Raw genomic sequence first — 6,599 nt, 5'->3', positions numbered from 1 at the left:
TACAAAAAAAGGAAATGTAAATAGATAATATCATATAAAAATGTCCTTTACTAATTGAAAAAAGGTAAATCTTAATTATCTTTCACGTATTAAGGTGTTTAAAAGGTTTGAAAATGCACATTGTCTTTCCAGGTGAGAAGAAAGTAGCTTTCATTAATTTCTAAAATGATATAAAGCATAACTTTCTGATGGAGAGCAGTTTGGCACTATGTATCAAAAACTGTAAAAATAACCATATTTTTTGACTCCAAAGTCTTAGAAAACAAATATAGGGGTTTTTTACATTGTTTCTGGCATGGATAACATACATATGTGTATGGCATGATTGCTCCTAATAGGAAAAAATAAGCAGGAATGCAAATATCAAATAATTATTATTGATTAATAATTTATTATTTAAAGTATATATCCATACAGTTGTTTAACAAAAATATATTATTAAGCACCTATCTCGTGTCAGATACTATTTTAAGCAATGAGGATAGAATGATAAATAAGTCAGACAAGGTGCTTGCATTGTTAGAACTGACATTCTAGTTTAAGGAGACAAAGGACAGATAAATATATCCTGTCAAATATAGTGCAATGTCAAATGGTGACATGATTATATTAAAAAAGCCTAAGTGAGCAATAAAGGAAGCTTTTTTAGATGATCTTTTTTAGAATAAGGAAGTCCTCTCTGAAGAAGTGACCTTTGAGCAGAGAACTGAATGAAGTGAGGGAGTGAGCCATTTGTGAATATGTGGGAGAAGTTTTCCAGGCAGAGCTGAGCAAGAGAAACGCCCTGATAGCAAACTAGGTAGCCAGTGAGAAAGGGTGAAAGTGATAGGAAATGAGAGCTGAAAGGAGGCTAGGTGCCAGATCTTGCAAAGCCTTGTCGCTGGTGTACAAAATTTAGGTTTTTTGAGAGTAGAGGAATAATGTGACTGTATTGATGTTTTATAGGAATCCACCTGACTTCTGTATGGGGAAGAGTAAAAGGCTTCCATCTACTAAAGGCAAGCAGCTGAGGCAAAAGATAGTAATAATTTCATCTGGAGTGATAGTGTAATGGAGATGAGAAGGGTTTAGAGTGAAGATGTTTATAGATTACATTAGAGATGAATATTAAATGACATGAAAATATTCATGTTCAATTTAAAACATGTACAGTATGATCCTACCTTTTAAAAATACAACTAAAGATACACAATAGAAGAATGTGCTAAAATGATAGTATTATGTCTGAGCATGGGCTTGCATAGTTTCACTTTTTATTTAATTGCTCTAAAAAAACTTAGTTTTTTTCCATAAGAAGAAACATTGTTTTAGAAAAAAATTAATAAAGCAAATTTAGTTATGGGCAGACACAGCAATAAAGATCTTTCTAGATTACTAAATCTGTTCATATCATTTAATCAGTAGTCTCTAGAGCACTATGAAAGCTCTATCATCCTGTATTTCTCCAAAATATTTCTAAAATAATTACACTGAAATCGTCCAGAGTTTATTGCTTCAAACTAGTTTGAGAAACTCATAACACAGGAATTAAAACATGAATTTATAAAGTGGCCAATGCATTTTATGAAAACAACAGAATGTTTGTATTAGTTTCTATTGTGGCACAATGAATTACCCCCATAACAAATTGGGCAGCTTAAAACAACATTTAATATCTCATAGTTTCTGTAATTTAAAAATTTCAGAGTGGCTTCGCTGGATAGTTCTGCCTTAGGTTTCCCATGAGGTTCTAGTTAAGACTTCTACTTGGGATGCAGTCATTTTAGAGATGACTGGGTTTGATTATGGCTGGAGGATCCCCTTCTAAGATCTCTTACTCAGACAGCTATAGAAAGAATGTCTTTATTTCTTGCTGATTGCTGTTAATGAGGTTTCAATTCCTTGCCACATGAAGTTCATAGAACATCTTGAGTGTCCTTATGACATAACAGCTGGGAGACAGACAGGAAGGAGGAAGCACAATGTTGTTTATGACCTAATTACACCTCATCACTTCTGCCATGTTCTATTTTTTGGAAGAGAGTCACTAAGTCAACCCTATACTTAAAGGGGAAGAGGATTTGACTCTATCTTTTGAAGGGAGGGTTATCAAACAATAGCATTTATATCATTAAAATGACTAAAATATTAAATCACCATATAACAATTAATGGGTGGAGGATATTATTAGGCACCAAAACTAATAATAAGGAAATTTTTAGCCCAAATATTAACAGAATAATATAGTTTTTTACTTTGTTCCTTAGTAAATAAAGGATTAATTTTCCTTGAAAATAATATGATAGAAATACGTATAACCCCCCCAACGGGCTTAATACATATTTTCGAAAGTCCAGTTGTTATTATTGTTGAGTTGAAATACAAATGAAAAGTTGCAGATTGTCTCAACAGTTTTCAAGAGTTGGCACAGAATGCTATGGTCCTACCAAACAAAAGTGCCTGTACAGAGCAAGCAAGTCATTCATTTATGTTAACATTTTGCTCAGAAATTCTGATGCTAAATAAATTCAGCTCACAGGATAAAATAAAAATCACCTATATTTTTTATTCAAGAATTCACTCAGCAACATATATTAAGCACATACTATGTGTAAACCACTGTATTGGGTACTGTGATGCAACTATACACTATTTTATTTATATCTTTTTTGGAGACAGGGCATCACTGTGTTGCCAAGGCTGGTCTTGAACTCCTGGCTCAAGCAATCTGCCCACCTCGGCCTCCCAAAGTGCTGGGATTACAGGAGTGAGCCACTGCGCCTGCCTGGTAAGTATTTTAAAAGGTGAAATTTAGTAATATTTTAAATATTTTACATGTAAAATCACTTGAAATAAGCAATTTTAAAAATATCTTTCAAACAATAGAGGTGTTTTTGATTTGTTTTTGTAAAATGATGTGATACAACAATCCACTATGGTGCATTTGATCCTGATTACATTGTTAGAGAAGTTAGGCAAAGCACATTTAACATCTACACACTTAATGGGACACACACAGTAAATGGAAGCAACCAAGAATATTTTAAATTGTGAATTGGGTATAAATTTTCTTAATTGCCGAGTTTATTCTTTTTCTACTTGATAGGCTATACCACTTATGTTCAGAAGATGGTGATTCCCAAATTATTGGACTTAATTTTTCTTCCCTCTACCATAGTATTATACTGTATATCCATACCCTTGTCATGGCCTCATGATGGGCAGAGTGGACTTTCCTGCCCTTTGGGGAGTTGGTAGAGTGATATCCTTGGGCAAAAAGGTGTTAGCAGGTGTGACCCAAACAGAGGCTTTGCTCAGTAGGCTTGCCCTCTTGGGCCTCTGCCATAACCATGAGAAGCACCTCCTGAATAACCACTGCCCCTTCACTCTGGGCTCCAGAAGGAGATATTTGGAGCAGACCTGAACCCAACTGGAATTCTGGGGACAATCCCAGGTGAACCCAGCCAACATCACCAAAATCTAGCCAACCTGCACGCAGAGGAGTGAATGAGAAAAATAAATACTTGTATTTTAAACCACTAAGATTATTTTGGTGATAGGTGACTAACATGATGCTTATGCAGAATTTTAATTGAATTTTATTTTTAAAATGTCCACTGTAGGATTAAATATTATCATCACAAACATGTCAACTAACTGTGTAAGAGAAATTTTATCTTTTAGTAAAGTTTAAAGTTTAGTGAAGTTTAAAAATGCTATGAAAATTAACCCATTGGTACAAGAAATAATTTGAGTAAATGCAATGTAAATTTCTTAAAATCTTGCTTTATCTTCTTTAACCTCTACTGGATTTTTATAAGTTGAATGACCATTTTAATATCATTTGACTTTTTAAAAAAGTTTATTTTAGGTTCAAGGGTACATGTGCAGGTTTATTGTGTAGCTAAATTTATGTCACAGAGGTTTGTTGTACAGGTTATTTCATCACCCAGGTACTAAGCCTAGCACCCAATAGGTTTTTTTTCTGATTCTCTCTCTCCTCCCACCCTTCACCCTCAAGTAGGTCCCAATGTCTGTTGTTCCCCTCTTTGTGTCTCTGTGTTCTCATCATTTAGCTTTCGCTTATAAGTGAGAACATGCGGTATTTTGTTTCCTGTTCCTGCGTTAGTTTGCTAAGGATAATGGCCTCCAGCTCCATCCATGTTCCTGCGAAGGACATGATCTTGTTCTTTTTTATGGCTGCATAGTATTCCATGGTGTACATGTACCATATTTATGGGCAGTGATGGGCATTTAGGTTGATTCCATGTGTTTGCTATTGTGAATAGTGGTGCAATGAACATACATGTGCATGTGTCTTTATTGTAGAATGATTTATATTCCTTTGGTTATATACCTAGTAATGGTATTTCTGGGTCAAATGGTAGTTCTGATTTTAGCTGTTTGAGGAACCACCACACTGCTGTCCACAATGGTTGAACTAATTTACACTCCCACCCAACAGTGTATAAGAGTTTGTTCCCTTTTCACTGCAAACCTCACCAGCATCTGTTGTTATTATTATTATTATTATTTACTTTTTAATAATAGCCATTCTGACTGGCATGAGATGGGATCTCATTGTGGTTTTGATTTGCATTTCGCTGATGATCGGTGATGTTGAGCTTTTTTTCATATACATGTTGGCTACATGTATGTCTTCTTTTGAAAAGTTTCTGTTCATGTCCTTTGCCTATTATTCAATGAAATTGTTTGTTGTTTTCATATATATTTGTTTAAGTTCCTTGTAGATACTAGATATTAGACTTTTGTCAGGTACACAGTTTGCAAATATTTTCTCTCATTCTGTATGTTGTCTGTTTTCTCTGCTATTATTTTACATTTGATTAGCTTTCCTTTCTCTTTTTGACAAATAAAAATTTCAGATACTGTTCCATTTATTCCCAGTAGCATTTAAAAATCCTAATGAGAACTCTAAATATTTGGCAACATGAAGAGAGGTATCTGATATGGTTTCGTTGTGTCCCCACCCAAATCTCAACTTGAATTGTATCTCCCAGAATTCACACATGTTGTGGGAGGGACCCAGGGGGAGGTAATTGAATCATGGGAGCTGGTCATTCCCATGCTATTCTCTTGATAGTGAATAAGTCTCACGAAATCTGATGGGCTTATCAGGGGTTTCCGCTTTTTCTTATTCCTCATTTTTCTCTTGCCACTGTCGTGTAAGAAGTGCCTTTTACCTCCTGCCATGATTCTGAGGCCTCTGCAGCCAGGTAGAACTGTAAGTCCAATTAAACCTCTTTTTGTTCCCAGTTTTGGGTATGTCTTTATCAGCAGCATGAAAATGAGCTAATACAGTAAGTTGGTACCAATAGAGTAGGACGTTGCTGAAAAGATAACCAAAAATGTGGAAGCGACTTTGGAACTGGGTAATAGGCAGAAGTTGGAAAAGTTTGGAGGGCTCAGAAGAAGACAGGAAAATACGGGAAAGTTTGGAACCTCTTAGAGACTTGTCAATGGCTTTGACAAAATGCTGATAATGATATGAACAATAAGGTTCAGGCTGAGGTGGTCTCAGATGAATAAGAGGAACTTCTTGGGAACTGGGGCAAAGGTGACTCTTGTTATGTTTCAGCAAAGAGACTAGTGGCATTTTGCCTTTGCCCTAGAGATTTGTGGAACTTTGAACTTGAGAGAGATGATTTACAGTATCTAGTGGAAGAAATTTCTAAGCAGTGAGGCATTCAAAAGGTGACTTGGGTGCTGTTAAAAGCATTCAATTTTAAAAGGGAAACAGAGCATAAAAGTTCAGAAAATTTGCAGCCTGATGATGCAGTAGAAAAGAAAAACCTATTTTTTGAGGAGAAATTCAAGCCGGCCACAGAAATTTGCTTAAGAAGGAAGGAGCCTAATGTTAATCCCCAAGACCATGGGGAAAATGTCTCCAGGCCATGTTGGAGAATTTCACGGCATCCTTCCATCACAGGCCTAGAGACCCAGGAGGAAAAAGTGGTTTTGTGGGCTGGCCCCAGAGTCCCCATGCTGTGTGCAGCCTAGGGACTTGGTGTCCTGTGTCCCAGCTGCCCCGGCCATGGCTGAAAGGGGCCAGTGTAGAGCTTGGGCTGTGGCTTCAGAGGGTGGAAGCCCTAAGCCTTAGCAGCTTCCATGTGGTGTGGAGCCTGCAGGTGCACAGAAGTCAAGAATTGAGGTTTGGCAACCTCTGCCTGGATTTCCAAAGATGTATGGAAACACCTGGGTGCTCAGGCAAAAGTTTGCTGCAGGGGTGGGGCCCTCATGGAGAACCCCTGCTAGGGCGGTGTGGAAGGGAAAGGTGGGGCAAGAGCCCCCACACAGAGTCCCTCCTGGGGTACTGACTATTGGAGCTATGAGAAGAGGGCCACCATCCTCCAGACCCCAGAATGGTAGGTCCACCAACAGCTTGCACTGTGCACCTGGAAAAGCTGCAGACATTCAATGCTAGCCCATGAAAGCAGCCAGGAGGGAGGCTATAACTTGCATAGCCACAGGGGTGGAGCTACCGAAGACCATGACCTGGAGGTGAGACCTGGAATCAAAGGAGATCATTTTGGAGCTTTAAAATTTGACTGCCCCACTGGATTTCAGACTTGCATGGGCCCTGTAACCCCTTTGTTTTG

At 37.5% G+C, this 6,599-nt stretch overlaps 1 protein-coding gene across 10 annotated transcripts in view; it reads left to right on the top strand.

Moving 5' to 3' along the window:
- TMEM232 (transmembrane protein 232) overlaps positions 1–6,599 on the top strand; it is a 332,283-nt gene that overhangs the window by 1,391 nt on the left and 324,293 nt on the right. For 9 of the 10 annotated variants that reach the window (XR_008525429.2, XM_054555806.2, XM_054555796.2 and 6 more), the window contains exon 2: positions 2,659–2,767. The gene's annotated coding sequence lies outside the window, so the exon portion shown is untranslated. Of the gene's footprint in view, positions 1–2,654; positions 2,768–6,599 lie in introns of all 10 variants that reach the window. The other variant, XM_054555798.2, reaches the window with a different exon arrangement.

Source organism: Pongo abelii, chromosome 4 (assembly GCF_028885655.2).
Source record: "Pongo abelii isolate AG06213 chromosome 4, NHGRI_mPonAbe1-v2.0_pri, whole genome shotgun sequence".
In the NCBI taxonomy this organism is placed as follows: domain Eukaryota; kingdom Metazoa; phylum Chordata; class Mammalia; order Primates; family Hominidae; genus Pongo; species Pongo abelii.
The sequence above is the reverse complement of the archived record's forward strand: the minus strand, read 5'-3'. Positions and strand labels throughout refer to the sequence as shown.